General features: G+C 44.4%; 1 protein-coding gene across 6 annotated transcripts in view; it reads left to right on the top strand.

The window, feature by feature from the left end:
• Positions 1–17,269, top strand: part of Tmem108 (transmembrane protein 108) — a 274,217-nt gene that overhangs the window by 67,455 nt on the left and 189,493 nt on the right. Inside the window, exon 1 of one of the 6 annotated variants that reach the window (XM_021172800.2) lies at positions 1,594–1,682. The exons of 4 other annotated variants lie outside the window; for them this stretch is intronic. The gene's annotated coding sequence lies outside the window, so the exon portion shown is untranslated. Of the gene's footprint in view, positions 1–1,593; positions 1,683–17,269 lie in introns of those variants that run through there. One more of the 6 variants, XM_029481063.1, reaches the window with a different exon arrangement.

Raw genomic sequence — 17,269 nt, 5'->3', positions numbered from 1 at the left:
CCCCTGCCCACATAGATGCTGTCCACCCCTACCCACATAGATGCTTCCACCCCTGCCCACAGGATGCTGTCCACCCCTGCCCACAGGATGCTGTCCACCCCTGCCCACAGGATGCTGTCCACCCCTGCCCACAGGATGCTGTCCACCCCTGCCCACAGGGTGCTTGCTGTCCACCCCTGCCCTGCTGTTTACCCAGGCCCACTCTGGTTTCTAGTCCTTCCTTTCCTAACTTGGCAACTCTCCCTCTCTGCAGCTCTTGCCTGGAGCTCTGCTGAGAGCAGTCTGCTGCAGCAGAAAGGATTTTCCAGCAGCTTCCATCTTTCTCCACCTGCTGGCTTGGGTAGTCAGGTTGTCACAGTTAGAAGCAAGCACTCACCCTTACCCACTATTGGCATTGTTCCTAAAGGGACACCAGGCATGAGTGGGATTGTTTGGCAGTGTCTCCAAGAGCTAATTCATTGTTCTAAGTTTTTTCTCCTACAGAGAGAGATGTATTGTCAGAGATGGTATTCCATCTGGGGCACCTGAATTATGCTATAGGCATGTTGAATATTTCTTTAGAATTCACTGCAATTAAAAAAAATACAAATATACAGCAGTATTCGTGATTTGAGGCTATGTTTGTTCCTGTTACCAAAATAAAGTAAGGGAATAAGGTATACCCTATACGCTGAAATACCTGTATGGTAGCTATTAAATAAAATAAAGAAGGATCCCAAACACACACATAATGGGCAAATACATTCTGGTGGATTTGTGAGTATAAGGGTGGCTATCAAGGCCAGAGGTCACCTCAAGTATCTTCAACCTTCTTTTTTCTCTATCTGCCCCTGCCCCTGTATGTATGTATGTATGTACGTATGTATATATGTGTATGTATGTGTATGTATATATGTATGTATCTGTCTGTTTCTTCCTGTGTTTCTGTGTGTCTGTGTCCCCTCCCTCCTCCCTCCCTCCCTTCCCCCACTTCTCTTAAATCCAGAGTTATTGCATTTGGCTGACTTGGCATTCTCCTGCCTCAACCTCCCCATTGCTGTGTGTGTGCTACCAAAACTGGCTTTTTATAAGAGCCCTAGAGATCACACTTAGGTCCTCTTTAGCAACTGAGCCATCTCCCAGCCCCTAAACCTGCTTTTCTGGGCGGAGCCAGCTTTAGATATTCTGACTCTTTTGTGTAGCTAAGAACAAGGATGATCCTGGAGTTCAGTAAGCACCCTGGAGCTACCCAGGGTCATCACCATGGAACTGTCCATGCTCAACGTATGGCCTTGAGCCTGTGGCTGTCTATTTACCTTGGGACAAGAGCAAGGTTCCAGGTTGCCCAGCACCATTGTGCTCTCCGGGCCAGGACCCAGTGAGGCCAACCTGATGGCTCTCCTAGCCAAGCAGCTCCTAAGGGTGTGTTAAAAGCTAAGAGGGGAAAGAAGCCAATCCCCAGGGAAAGGGCTGGAGCATGCTAGCAGTTGCTAGGCAAGTTAAAGTAATTCAGTGTCCTTGCCAAATGCCTGCCTCGCAAACAGGGAAACTTTCATGGAAGGGAGTGGGGGGGGGGGTGCTGGTTGCCATAGGAATGTTTCCATGATTGGAACCAGACCACAGAGTGGGGAGGACAAGCCGGCAGCATCCATGGCTCTTTCAGCCTGGGAATGGAAACACACACGGTGGGCGGTGGAGCCGAGGTAAGGCCAGGGAGGAAGGAGCAAAGACCAGGATTCTTTTGGGGTGAGGGTGGGCAAAGGTGTAAGGACGCAACATCTTGGGATGAAGGGCAAGACCTGGGCAGGCAAAGTCCTAGAGGCCACGTGTGTTCAGAGATGGGCGAAGTGTGATCTCCCGGGCTACTCTGGAGACCTGATGCTTATAGGAGAATTTACAATCTGGTCTTAAGTCAGGGAACATTCTAATTAGAGTCTGGGAAAAAAAAATACAAATCCTAGATTTAAAATAGATGAGAACTTAAAATAATGCAAGCCGCTAGGAAAGACTAGTCTGAAGGTAGGTATTGGGTATTTATGTAAATATTATGCCAGCTTATGTCTCCCTTTTAGTTCATGAAGCAGAGGTGGTAATTAAAGATTTGTCATTAACAAATTATCCTGTATTCATCCAATTCAGATTCACAGGGAGGAAGAAGCACAATTGAGGTACTGGTAGGAAGTCTTGAGGGACCCTTTGCCTGGACTCTTAATATCAGGCACCCTCTCGCCGGGCAACAGTTTGTGGGAGGGCAGTTTCTGGGTTTATGCAGAAATAAGCGGCCGTTAGCAGATGCTGAGTGTGCTCTGAGTGTGCTCTTCAGCTTCTCTGGGATGAATCAGTCTCCAGCTATTGGGAACTGGGTGGGAGGTGCCAGTTCTCGCCTTCCTCCCCTGGAGGAGGCAAGTGGATGCTCTTTTCACTGGGATCCAGCTCCTGCGAGAGGCACATAAGCCCAGGCTATCACACCGGTGATGAGCAGCTTAGCTGTCTGTTGATAGTGTACGTGTCGACTGCTTCCAGTTTCTTGGTTCACAATCTATAGTGGAGGTTCCTTTTTATCACGAGGAGGTCTGGGTGAATTTGTCATCATTTGTCATGTATTTGGTTCATTTCCAGGTGTTCAGAGGGCATTTAAAGTGCCTTCTTCCATAGGCTATGACTAGAGACAGGATTGGTATGGTATTGGTGTTGGTATTATTTCTTTCTCTGTGTGTAAACGCGGCACTGAAGATAGGGCCTAGAACCTTGTATGTCTAGGCTCATGCTCTACCAGGAAGCTACATACCCGGCCATTTAAAAAAATATATTTGTTATTTTGAGACATGGCCTCACTCAGTTGTATAGGCTGGCCTTGAACTCACTTTGTAGACCAGGCTGTCCTCAAATCCTCCTGCCTTAACCTTTCTAATACATAACAGGCCAATGGAACGAGGCCCAGCTTTTAATATATGATTTTTGTTGTTGTTTTGCTTTGGTTTTTTTTAGTTGGTTTTGGCTGGAAGAATAAGTCATGTAGAAGAAAACTGAAGAGCATATTTATTATCAAGTATTTGCGTCCTAGTGTTGTCTACATTCTTAAGGGGTCAGAAGTCAAAGTTGTTTGGGGACAGTCATCTGGGGAGCAGTCAATTTCTGTGGTGGGGAACAACAATGTCTTTGCAACTTCAGAATTACTAAAGAGCAGGCAGGATGATACCAATCCACGAATCAGCCACGTTTGTAGACTGACTGCCAAACTTGTATTTACTGAGAGAGCATCGTCCAATAAGAACGCCTCCCCCTGAGCTCTTCAGGTGACATAGACTTTGTATGACTCTGACAAAGGTGCCAAAACACAGTGGTTCTAACCTTTTAAACAATGGCTTTCTTATCTAGAGCCCCTGAAATCTCGAGCAGTGCTGGGGAATAAAAACCTAACAAGAGCCTCAAATATGAACCCTAAAGAGCCCATTTCTAAACTTAAATTTAGCTTCAAATGGGACTCAACTTAACATGGAACTGAACTCTGGTATCACACACAGGAGCAGCTGAGTCCAGTCAAGAGAAATGCTCTCCCTTCATCCACACCCCCACTGCTCAGACCTGGAGATCCATGCTACGAAAGGGAGAATCCTGCTTTCTAAGTGTGGCTCTCTGGAGTTTACACTTTGAAGAGGAAATTCCCATCAAGCTGTGTTAGAACAGGCCTGTCCCAGCTATCTGCCTAGTGGCCCCAACAATCTCCACCCTTGTTCCCAAATACACCCTCATTGTCTTCACTACAGATAAAAGCGTGCCAAACCCCTGTTGCCTCCCCCTCTCCTGGGCTCAGCTTCCTCCTTTCCTTTACTTCAGTGTGCTTCAGGGGTCATTGACCCCCTTAACTTTCTCATTGATTCAATTCCCACATCTGGTGTTCATTTTTTTTTGTCACATGAGTGCAACAGTCAAACATTCAAATCCCAGTTTGGTCCCTAATCACAGTCCTGTCTTTCACAGTCAATGCATTGATTTAGGGAGATTTGATTACAAATGGTTGCCTCCTCTGTCCCTTGCCTTGGGTTTGTATATTTTAGGCCTTCAGACCTTGCTTTGAACATAGTCAGTCTGTGATCAGACTATCTGAGCCTTAAAGGACATCGTTGTTCCCTAGACAGGAGGAGTTACAGTGTGCTTGCTTCTTGTGGATGGGTAAGTACTGACTTACCCGGCAGCCCTGACAGAATTTTTGACATGCATTTTGCTTGGCTCCCACCCATTTGTCATAGAATATAATATCGACCCTGTTCATCAGTAGGTTATAGAAGATAGAAGCCTGTCATTTCCTGTTGGGTGATGGCCACTTGCCAGGGACAACATCCACCAGAGTGTTAATAAAATTCATCTTCTTTGTCTTAGACTGTTTCAAGTGAAAAGTCTCTGACGGAGCTTCTCCAGTCTAGAGAGCAAAGGCCTTGGCCTAGGGTGGGCTCTTGTCCAAGATAATAACCAGTCCTCCCTTGGGAAGGAAGCAAGCTTGGAAATTAAGCGATAAGTCTGGGATGCGTTATCCATTTTAAGTTAACCAGAATAGGAATGCATGTTGCACTCGGTTCTCATTACCATCCGAAGGCCAAGGATACAGGATACAGGAGACGTGTCTGAGATAGCCTGGAGACCTTAGAAGCCAGTCCCAACTCCACCCACCACAAGAGTCAGGCGTGACAGCAGGAAAGTTATAGAATTGCTTCAGGCCTGTTTCTTAACTGTTAAATAAGGGCCGGGTGACCCTGGGGTCTTATGGTTATGTTAACTGAAGGCTGGCAAAGTCCAGAATGAGTTTGAATGGAAGAACAGTATTCAGTTGGTTCTCTGTTCTCTCCATACAACATTCATTATGCTGTCAATCAGTCAAAATTTTAAAACCTACAGGTTTCCTGAGGCCTTTCTCTTCCTTAAGCAGTCAGTAACTCAGCACCACCCCTATATTTCTCCGGCATAAAGGCTTCCAGTAGCCTCCAAAGGAAAACAAGGTCGTTCTCTCCTGATTTTCAGATCCGTGATAGATAGCAAGCCAAGTTTAGTGGTTCATGTCATGAGAGGCTGAGGCAGGAGGATTACCATGAGTTCCTTGTCAGCTAGGACTATGGGCTGAGTTCCTGTCCCAAGGAAGAATGAAAGAGCCAGAGGGTGGGGAGGGGTGCTGAGCAGGACGAGGCTGTGGCCTATAGGAACTCTGCTGCTGTGGTTGCTACAGCTGGAGTGGGGAGGGGCTCCAGCAGCCCCGCCCCTAGCTGAGGAGGTATTGGTATTGCCTCGAGAGGGAGGGTAGATTTTCTTTAGGAGTTTGGCCACTGGGATGGAGTTCAGACCAGGTTTCCAGGCTCCCTCCTGCCCCACCCTACATCAGTGTGCATTCGGAGAGCTCTAAGTGAACTCAGAGGGAAAATAAATAATAAATAAATATCAAGGGTCACAAGGTTGGGAGAGGGGTATAATAGGAGTCCCAGAAGTGAGTTGGAGAGGAAGATGGGGGGCAGCTACATAAGGTGTACTGTATACATGACTGAAACTTCCAAAGGATAAAAATTAAAAACATAAACGAGTTATATGATTGTAAAGGAGAAAGTTATTAGCTCAAATCAGCTCAACTAAAATTAACAAAGCAAGAGGGGGTTCTGTAGCTGTTCTTGTGGAACTTTCCAGTGTAGACTGGAGCTTTCTCCTTCAGGGCCTCTGGAGTGTCGATCACCCAGAAGGAGGGACGTGGCTTCCCTGCAGTGGCTTCTTTTATCTGAAATAAACCTTGGGTCTTCATGCTGCTTCTAGTGCAAAACTTGGCCAGGACTCTAAGGAAAGGAAACATGTTGATTGCATGTTATGTGCCAGGCACATTAGATTTTTTTTATGCAGTAGCCCGTTTAATTCTGTAGCCACCCTGCAAGATAAATAGCTGTTATTTCCATCTTAAAGATGAGTCATAACGCTGAGCGCTTTGCCTAGGGTCACACAGTAAAATGGATCAGGATTTCTATTTATCTGTAAAGTCTGGTTACTTTTTGCTAGCACACAGTAGCAGATGACAGTGTAGAGCCCAGTGGCTGTATTGGATCCCGATTGCAAACTGTAGCTGCCAACGGAGATGGAAGCAAAGGGTAGGCATATAGCTGAGTACCCATTGTTGAGAAGCAAAGACAGTCAGCAATTCTTTGAAACAAATGACAACAAAAAGTATTAGAGAAACTGGTTTTGCAAATAACAGGTTAATCTCATGTCCATTAATTGACATTGTTGGTCAGTGGCAAAAGGCAGGTGAGGCCTAAATTAAATTTAACTTTCAGTGGTGGCTTTTGCTTCTTTCATAGAACACTCATTTGGGGTTTGGGGCAGCCTTGATATTTTCTGGTTCTGAGTTTCTCCTCCTTTGGGCAGATGAGGGCATATATGTGTATTCAATGCCCTCTATTTATGACAAGTCTCTGTTCTCATTATCTAGTGGTTTGTTACAAACCAATCCAACACTTAGGGTCGCAAAGTAGCACTCATGGCTGTTGGGTTTATGAATCTTGCAATCTGACTTAGGGCTAAGAGGAACAGCTCACTCCTGCTCTACTAGGATCCTCTGGGCGGGCTGCGCTGCAGGCTTGGTGTGAAGCTAACCTACCCTGTGTGTGCAACCTGGGCTGGGAGGGCTAGAGTAGCCTAGCTTCCTTGTGATCCCTCTAGAGAAACAGCTTCCCATAACCCAGCTCCTTCTGCCCTGGTTCAACACTTGATCCTAGAAGAAGAAAGCCAGGCAGGGAGGGACATTATCATCTTTGGTGACCAAAACAGCCAGCATCACTTGTTGCGCTCTGTTCCCTGAGGCCATCACAAAGCCCTTTCAGGTTCAGGACAGTGGAAGATGGTTCCACACCTCGAGAGAGCAGTGCAGAGTGTCTGGATAGGCCCATGCCCATAACTGTTTTGGGGAAATCCAGATTGCCACAGGGAGAAACCAGGCTGCAGGCTGTATTGTGGAGACCAGATGCTAGGCTGGGTTTTTCTCTCCCGCCCAAGGGAGCGTATTGGCATGCAAATGGATCTTACTTATCCCACTATAATTTACGCTTTTCAGAAAAGCTAGTCGTCTGCAAGCTCTTGGCAATCTGTGTACTGTTGTAACCAAGTGACTTGTAACCCGCCACCAGGTTAGGTTTATGAGGCGAAGAGCCAAGGCTTACGTCAAACTTTTTCATCCTTTGTGAGCCACTTCCCACTTAATGTCTTTGGACTGTGGTCAGGGTTCTGATTAGCTACCTCCTATGTTTATGTAGGGGGTCAGGACAGATAACTGATAGTTAAAGGGACAGCTTTGCCCAGGAACCTTTACATCTAAAACAAAAAATAAAGGCGGTTGCTCAGCCTGAATGCTTGCATGTTCCCCATGAGCTCACATCCAAGTGGAATTGCACCTGCCACCTCCTCCCTCTTGCCTCTGGAGATGGCATGATCATTCAGACCACGTTTCTGAACGTTTACAAAATCGGTGTGCTCTTTCAGGCTGTTTGTGGAAAACCCAAGAATCCTGTGTCACAGGGGTGCGACATCGTGTCCTAGGCTTTGAAAGCATGGCATACATATGAAACAGTGTTTAAAATTCATGAACACTATTGAGGAATTAAAAACAGGGGCACTTAGTTCAGAAGCAAGCAGTCACTTCTGTAATTCTCCCCTACTTTTGTGTAAATTAGCTCCCTTTTTCTCTTTTACATGTTCCATTTCTTTGATAAGATCGATCCTTTTGTTTAAAAAAAGGAGAGATTCATATTATAATTTTCAATTCAATTTAAACTTCTCAGAATTGTGAACCAACAGCAGAGTACATGAGTCCAAGGCTCAATCCCTGGCACCAGAAACAGAAAAACAGACAAACTGGAAAACACCAAACGAGAAAACTATACCAAGCAGCAAAACGCCAAAAACATTTCACATGAAAATCACAGAATTTTTTCAAAATGTATCCTTAGGTTCTTTATATTTTTTGCCTCTGTTGATGACAGTGTCTTTGGCATGCCTGCCTGTGGGATTCAAACTGAACGGAAACAGACAGTTGATTTTTATTTTTATATGGTACATACTTTTGCCTAATTTCACTAATTACAAATTGAGCATCCCCAGTCAAAAACTCTCAAGTGGTCCAGCACCAAAATTTTTGAACGTAGTTTAATACCACAAATGGAAAAGTCCACCTCTGACCTCATGGCACATCCTCACACATGTACGCTGCACCTGCAGTCCAACTATGAGCTGTGCAAAGTCCTGTGCTACGCAGCTTCTTGTGAACATAATCGATGCCTAGGGTATCTGTTCAGTAAGAGGAAGGCTGACTCCGGCTCACAGATTCAGAGGTTGAGGCATAACTTTTGGGCTAAGAGAGCACAGGGCTTACATCATAACACAAACATGTGGGGGAGGAAACCCACTGACCTCTTGACCAAGGACAGAGAGGGAGAGAGGAAGCCGCAGGAGCCCTTCTTCAAGGGCACACTAGGTGCCTCCTCTTCAGGGTTCTCTTGCCTAGGATATTTAGGCCTTGGTGGATAAGTAAGGTGTATGTGAAACATAAATGAGTTATGTGGTTAGATCTCTACTCCCTCATCTCATTATACACAGGCAAATATTTAAAAATATAAGAAAAAAAAGGAAAGAAATCTAAAACGCTTCTGGTTGCAAATATTTTGGTTGACCTGGGTAACATTTATTTTTAAGTTTTTTGGTGATTTCTATCAAAGCAGAACTATAAGTAATGTTTTATAGGTACACTCATTTTTATATGTTTTTGTTTCTTTTACTATATATATATATCCTAACCTGATAGTCTCATGTCTAATATTAAAGGAACATTTAAAATATATTTAAATAATTAAGTACATGATATTTGTTGCGTACATTATTATTATTTTGTATGCTCTCTTCATCAGGTCAAGAAAATTACTATTTTTTAGTTTGCTAGCAATTCCATTCACTGGTAGAGCTCTTGCTTGGCATAGAGGCTTAGCACCAACAAGAATAAACTTGTGAATGAATTTGGCCAAATGTTTTTCTAGAACTAGTGTTTTGATCATATTTTTTAATTTATTATTGTGATAAAATATGTTCATAAGTTTCCTAATTATTAAACTTTCCCCAATATTGTTATACAGCTAGGATTGATTGCTAGTGATGTGCTTAAAGATTTTCTCAGCTGTATAAGATTCACCTGTGACACCCTCGCTCATTTTGGGTCTGTCTTAGTTTGGCATCAAGGCAATGTCAAACATTGGGAAGTACTCTCTTGTTTCCTTACCCCTATGACATTGGAAGAGTAAGGTGGGATTTTTGTTCACTGAATATGTTTCATGATTTGATTTTTAAAAGAACCACTGAACCTAGAGATTTATTTGTTGTTAGAGTTACAGGGAGGGGAAGGTAATAGATGAGATAAGATTTTTCTTTGTATCCCAGTGTGGTGGTTTGAATAAGTTTGGTCCCCATAGACTCATGTGTTTAAATTTCCATAGCTAAGGCACTGTTAGGAGCTGTGGCCTTGTTGGAGTAGGTGTGGGCTCTGTTGGAGGAAGAGCATCACTAGGTGGTGGACTTTGATGTCTCAGAAGCTCAAGCCAGTTCTCTACCTGCTGCCTGTGGATCCACATGTAGAACTCTCGGCTCCTTCTCCAGCACCATGTCTGCCTGCACACTGCCGTGTTTCCCGCCATGACAATAATAGACTAAATCTCTGAAACTGTAAGCCTCCCCATTTAAATGTTTCCTGTTATAAGAGTTGCTGTGACTATGGTGTCTCTTCACAACAGTACAACCCTAACTAAGACACTAAGGCTCTGAACTTGGCCTTTTCGTACTGTGACCTCCCAAGTTCTGGTACTGGGAGCATGAGCACCACGCTGGGCTCTTTCTTCTCTCCAGCAATGGTGCCATTAATAGTCTGGTGTTGTTGTTATTATTGTTGTTGTTTTGATTTCTTTGCTTTTTGTTTTTCTGGTTGTTTGTTTGTTTGTTTGTTACAGAAAGCCATGTGGTGATTTGAATGAGAAATGTCTCCCACAGTATTTTAACACATGGCCACCAACCGGTGGCCCTTCTGGGGAGGAGGTGGAACCTTGAGGAGGTATAGCCATGTTGAAGGAAGTATGGGGTGGGCTTTGAGGATTTCTAGCCTCACTCCACATAGAGCTCAGGCTCCACTTCCTCTTGCAGCTGAGATGTAATCTCCCAGCTTCCTGCCACCATGCCTTCCCACCATTGGGGACATCTAGGCCCCCTGGAACTTCAGCTCAGATAAATAAACTCTTCCCTAATTATCTTTGATTGTGGTATTTTATCACAGCAACAGAAAAGCCGCTGATGCATCAGCTGTTTGGCTTTATTGATTATACCCATCTAATAGTCACTTCTGGTTTTGTCTTTCTTTGCATGTTTATTTTCTCCTCTGACTTTTTCGGCTGCCTGTGTACCTTGTGAATTTTGACCTCTCCTAACAGAGACATCTAAGGTTACAGCCTTCTTTCTAAGGATCAGAGTCGCTCCACTCCTTACATTTTCATAGGATTACTTTTATGAATAATCCATTGATGGAGAGAAGAAAGACAGCCCAATGTGGTGGTTCATGCTCACGGTACCAGAACTTGGGAGGTCAAAGTGGGAAGATCCCAAGTTCAGAGCCTTAGTGTCTTAGTTAGGGTTTATTGCTGTGAAGAAACACCATGGCCACAGCAACTCTTATGAAGAAAACATCTCTTTGGGGCTGGCTAACAGTTTCTGAGGTTTAGTCCATTATTGTCATGGTGGGGAGCATGACAGCATGCAGGCAGACATTTATATAAAAATACAATTTTCAGTTCTGTTTTTCTTTCTTCTTTGATTGTAACTTGTTTCAAAATGGGAACTTCCTACTATTCTTTTAAGACATCTATTTACCTTAATTGACAAAATTGCATATACTTATGGGGTATATCGTGATGCGTTCAAGTATGTATACATAAATCAAGCTAATTGACTTATACCTCACTTCACACACCTTTCCTCGTGGTGGGAACATTTCGGATCTAATTGTAGTGATGTTCAGGAATACCGTGCATGCTGTTGTCTCTAGGCATCACGTTCCCTAGTAACCCCTTGAACTGATGCCCCTGACTAACTGGTATTCTGTGTCTTTTGGTTCATATCTCCCTAGTGTTCCTTGCCCCAGCCCCTGCTAATCCCCAGTGTGGTGAACATGTAGATAAGCTGAGGGAGTGCTGCCCCCAGAGAGAGAAGGGAAGCTGCACACAGACACACCCCCTTCCCTCGCTCACATCCCAGCATCACCTTAATACCATTCTGTGCACCCCAAACCCCAATAATCACCGCTTCACTTTCTGCTTCTGTATGTGCCAAGTGAGGTTTCCAAGTTTCGCCTGTGAGGTCGCATAGCTTGGCTCATTTCATTTTCAAGTTTTCCATTTTCATCCACATTATCACAAGCGGCAGGATCGCCTTCCGTTTAAAGGCATCATAGAATCCATTTAGTACACACCAGGTTTTCTTTCCCTGTTCTAGTTATCTTTAGAAAATATGTTCTATTATACTGTAAAGGAATGCTACCTGTGTGTATACCAGCTTTCTGAATTTCTTGAGGCCATCTTTATAGCTTTGTCAGTCTTGTTATTATTACATACAATACTACTTACATGTCTTATGTATTTAAAAGTACAGTATTGGGTTGGAGAGACAACTCAGGGCTTAAGAGTGCTTACTGCACTATCAGAGAGCCAGAGTTTAGAGCCCTGTATCCATATCAGTGGCTCACAATTGCCTGTAACTCTGGCTTCAAGACATCCAACATCCCTTTCTAGCTTCTACAGGCATGTATGTGCGCACACACACAAAATAAATAAAGATCTTAAAAAGGCAAATAAAATACAGCGTAACATCATTTAAGCCATTTAAGTCTGCCTTCTTTACTGGTTTCTTACCTGAGAGGCTGGTATACAGGAGATTTGTACTGGAATTTCTCCCTCTGATGATAGATTATCTATGTGTGGTATGATAAATAAATATCTGGTTGCTGCCTCCTGCTCCTGACACAGAGTTCCTAGAATGCTTCAAATTTTCTGGGTTAGGGGGTGTCAGGAACAACATCTTTTCTTCTGCTGGCCTTTGCCCCTGGCCACTGACACAAATCTCCCAAGACCTGCCTGTTTCCTGAGTGATGCAGATGGCTAGTGTGTCTGCCAGACAGCCCTGGAGTTCCTTGGAATCTCTTTTGTGATAAGAGCGTATTTTTATCAAATGGTAGTGTTTGGTGAGTTTCTGGATAGTTTCAAGATGAGGGCTATTCACCAGAAAGACTAGAGTGGGGGGAAGCTGGGAACTTTCAGCCCTGCCTCCTATACCCTGGAAAAGGGAGAGGTTGGAGACTGAAGTAATAAATGTGTAAGCCTAGGTCTTGCCTGCATTAAAATAATCCCTAAAGATGGGATTCTGGGAGCTTCTGTCCTAGAGAATGAATTGTGATATTAGGTTTATGCGCAGTGGGCATGGGAAATCTAATCTACACAAGCACACTCCCTTTTCCTACCCTATATATCTCTTCCATTTAATGTTTTTCTGATTGTAGCCTTTGTAGTGAACTAGTAAATGTTAGGTAATGTGCCTTCCTGAGCTCTGCAGGCATTTCTGGGAAAGTATCAGATCAGAGGAGGGCATTGTGGGAACCCTTAGTTTGTAGCTGGTGCTGGGGAAACCTGGGGATTGTGGTTGGCATTTATAATGGAAATGGTTGGTTGATACTGGGTCCTTCGACCTATAGAATCACTCCAGGCAGTGTCGGGATTGACTAGAACTGTAAGACATTCATCTGATGTCCACAGAAAATCAGAGGGTTGTTTCAAATGGAAAATACCATCCCTATACTGGCTCTTAAAGGTGCTGTGGTGGTGAGAGATACAGTGTTTCTCCTTTATGTTGCCACTTTCTGACTTGTGTGTTTGGAAGGAGTCTTGGTGGGTGCCTATGGGTTGGTAATGAGACACTTCCCATGAGTTCAGTGTATCTGCTACACTTCTTGTTCATTCAAACTTAGTTAATTGGGTATTTGCTCCACTTGCATTTATTAAAATTAATACATTTCAGTCTATTCTATCGCCATTATTTTGAGACACACTTTTACATAGCCCAGTTTGACTTCAAACTCACCACGTAGCCAGACCTGGCCTTGAACTCCTAATCCTCCTATTTTTACCTCTTAACTGCTGAAACTGCAGGCTTGTGTCACCATGCTCAGCTTAATGTATTCCTCTTATTTCTCAGTTTGGGGCATTGAATCTAGGTTCCTGGACATGTCAGGTGGCATACTACCTCCAAGTAATAGTTCCACCTTTCTCTACTGCCATTAAAATGTTTAAGTAAGGGCCTAGAAGAGCACTCACTACCTATTCTTCCAGAGGTCTTGAGTTCAATTCCCAGCAATGACATGGTACTTGCTGCCTTTTGAGCTGGTAAATATTTTTTCTCCTTATTCTAATTTTTCCAGCTACTTGGTAGCCTGCCTGCTTCATGGCTACCCCTTAGAAGCTGCCCTTACTATTTTAACTCAGACTGTTTCTCGAATAACCTGGTTCCAGAGTATGGGAATAGCTCCAGTGTGCCATGAAGCCAAGGAAAGATAGGCAGACATCCCAGGCTTTGACAGAGCTCAGATTATTTGGAGCTTGCTAACAGAAGTGTGTTCCTGCATAGCAACAAGACCATCTTGGCCCCTGTAGTTTGGGTCACCAGGAGTAGTATATTGCTTGGGACCATCCTGGGTAGAATGTTTCTGCTGAGTCTTAAACTGTGTCAGAGACAGGCCTGTCCTGGCACCAGGGTCTGGCGTAAAGCCTCACATACCGTACTAATGGTTTTATCTGATTAGAATCTGTGGGGAAACTCTGCAGAAAAACCTAACCAGGGATGTTCTGGGGCAGTCGTGTTGGTGATGCCTCAGATATGTGAAATTGAGTTCCTCCAAAACACACCTTAAAATATCTCGGTTTTGTGGTCATGTTACTTTCCTGCTCCACAACACAAAGACTTGCATCTCTCTAGGGCTTTTATTTTCCCTCCACAAATTACACATCTTTAAACAATGCCTGCTTGCTTCTACCTATCTGTATACTGTCTTCTCTTTGTTATTTCATCTGAAATCATTTTTTTCTTTTTTGTTCTTCTTCCTTTCTTTTCTTTCTTTCTTTCTTTCTTTCTTCCTTCCTTCCTTCCTTCCTTTCTTTCTTTCTTTTGTAAAGTATCTATTTTATATTTCCTTAAGTAGATTTTTTTTTTACAGTAAACCTTATGGTATTTATCAGTGAGTGATACAGTGATAAAATATGCTCCTGTAATACACACAGTTACAATGTAACTTAAGTATGAAACTAGAGGTCAGGATGAAACATTGAGAGCACAGGGAAGGGCTTCACAGCAGGGAATGCAGAGGAGCAGTAGTGCAGGTGCGTGCATGTGTGGATGGGTGAGTGTGTGTGTGTGTGTGTGTGTGTGTGTGTGTGTGNAATAATAATAATAATAATAATGGCTGTAGTTATAAATCACAGCAGTGACCTGAGATCCACCCCTGCATTTGCAGAGGAGCCAAGTCCATTTCTGTCAGCACCACCTCCTGGGTGGCATCGATAAGGCAGAATGCAAGACGTCACATGGATGAGCACCTTGGAGCCACCCAGGACATTCTACCTGTTCTATTACATTAGTCTATTGGGCAGGTAAAGAAAGTCTGATTCGCAGAGAGACTTGGGAAGGCGCCATGGTCTCCAAGCGGTTGCGTGTTGGCCCCAGTCCAAACCCAGGTATAATTAGTGGCAAAATCTGTAGCACACTGCCTTGGGCATGTTTCAGTATTTTCTCTCATTTCAGAGAACAGATGTGCCTTCCATGACAACCAGTCTCACCCCAGTGTTCCTCCTCGATGCAGACACTGCTTCTGTGGCTGCCACCAAGGTCCCAGCCTTTCCTGCCCTAGATGCTGAGTAACACCTGAAGAAGAGAGCCTCAGCCAGCTCTATCATAGTCTTAATTTTAAACTGGTTTTCAAATGGAAGCTAGGGAATTTATCAGTGATGTTTTAAAACTGCTACGGTTTCTGGGTGGGCATAGGACAGTGGCTCAGTGGGTAAAGTGCTTGATGCGGAAGCGTGTGGGTCTGAGTTCAGATCTCCTGCACTCCTGTAAACAGGTGGTATGCGCCTGTGATCCGAGCAGTGGTTGGTAGAGACAGGACTCCTGGGCCTTGCTGACCAGCTCCTCTTGACAAATCAGTGGGAACAGTTTAGGAAGCTTCCTGGACATCATCCTCTACCTTCATACACACATGTTCCCATGTGTATGCACATATATGCACATGGTATAATTATATATACATGCTTCCAAACTTCTGCTTATTCTTATCTCAAGAATAGAGATATCCCAGCCAGCATGTCAGCTGTGGAGATGCGGGTATTTATTCCCTTGTTCCCCCCTAGTGATTTAAAATTAACTAATTGCTAAGGATGACCCAAATGCCAAGCCACTAAGAAACAAAGAAACGTGTAAAGATGCCTTAGTGACAAGTTTCCTTGCTGCCTGAACTGCTTTCCGTGGTCTACAGAACTTGGAGAAGACAAAGCCTTTGATACAGGTAGAGTGTTTTCACTGCCTCCAAGAGAGTGTGCAATGGCGCTCTTGACAGAGCAGGATTTACAATAAGACGTCGGGTAACCCTTCATTATGGAGAGGAGCTGTATTTTGCACATGAAAATGTTAAGAGTTGGGGACATTAATTGGTGCTGGAGCTTATTCCACTTAGGTTTGTTGTGTGTCAGAAACGGGTGCCACTTCAGTCTGAATCTTTTGAAGTAAGGACTTTGTGAGTGTGTCTTCTTCCATAGCTTATAGGTTGATGTCTTCAGTCCACGCTCCCCGCACGCATTAAGGGTGGAATGTGTGACCTCATGGAAAATGTGAGGGAGTAGTTACTGGAGGGGGGAGGGGGGAGGGTGAAGCTGGGGAGCTGACCAAGCCAAAGCAAAGATAGTAAAGAGAAAATCTGAATCCTCCAAATGATACTTACAAGGTAAAGCACAGAGAATTGAAGGGTATAGTCCTGGAGACCCTGCTGGAGGATGAGCACAGGGTGGGGTGTTTGTTCCTGTTTGCAGACAGAGAGAATACAACTGGTTGCTAACAGAGGTTCTGACCTGTCCTCAGGACAAACGGCAGGCTAATTTTACAAGAAGTAGAATTGCCCCTACTGGAGATGCCTGCTGAGAACTCAGTGGCATTTTCTGATACGTAGGCTTCCAATTTCTGAATTAGAAGAGAGATCACCAGATCAGGGTGCAGAGGATGGGGTTTCTGCAGCAAGTGGATGCCATCAATGAATGGTTATCTTTCGGTTGAAGTCTAGGGCAGGGTTTGAGATGGGGTACCACCTTACTGCTGTTTCAAAATCATTGCTGCCCAGTGTGGCTGCTCTTGGCAGTAAGAGGCAGAACCTCTTACTGGTCTAGTTTTGCCTTAGCAGCGATGTGACAGATGTGACCCTCCGTGTCTGAGAGTGGCTGGTACCACAGGAGAAAAAGAGATAGGAAAATCAGAAAGAGGCGCAGCGCAGGGTGAATGAAGAGGGGAGTGGGGAAACTCCTTGGTTTAATTAAAAAATGTATTCCCTGGGCTTATCCTTCCTCCCTGCTGTTTTTAGTTAGCAAGATCACTTCCCCTCTGACACCACATCTTGGCCTATGGGCCCAGGGGAGGACCTTCCCTTCAGTGTTATAGTCATCAGTGTGATCCTATGGCTGACTGCTCAGTCATTTGTGAAAATTGCAGTGGGCACTGCTGGAAGAGAGAGGACAGTTTCCTGACCAGGGTGGCAGCAGCCATGTCCTCAAGTGTAGAGTCTGTCAACCTGGGCACTAACTCCTCTTCCTCCTGGTGCCAGTGAGGATCTCTCTAGCTGGGAGAGAGCTGCTGCATATGAGCTGGGCATCCCTTGGCAGAAGAAAGGGAAATAACAAGGAATTTGGAGGGGGAAAAATCAAATCTGTTCCACCTAGTGTTTTATTTGTCCCCCATCCCCTGTCCAGCAACATCTCCAGTCTGTTATGTTGTGATGCTGGCTGGCCCGTGGTCCCCCACTGTGTGTGTGTGTGGGGGGCTCTGATTCATTGCTGTTAAATAGCAGATCAAAGGAAGGACTCAGAAGGGAAGGTCTCAGGCAGATGTGAATCATATCCTGGCTGAAAGGGTAAGATTGGGGTTGTTAAGTTGCAGAATA

The sequence above is a fragment of the Mus caroli genome, chromosome 9 (genome assembly GCF_900094665.2).
Source record: "Mus caroli chromosome 9, CAROLI_EIJ_v1.1, whole genome shotgun sequence".
Lineage (NCBI taxonomy): Eukaryota > Metazoa > Chordata > Mammalia > Rodentia > Muridae > Mus > Mus caroli.
The sequence above is the reverse complement of the archived record's forward strand: the minus strand, read 5'-3'. Positions and strand labels throughout refer to the sequence as shown.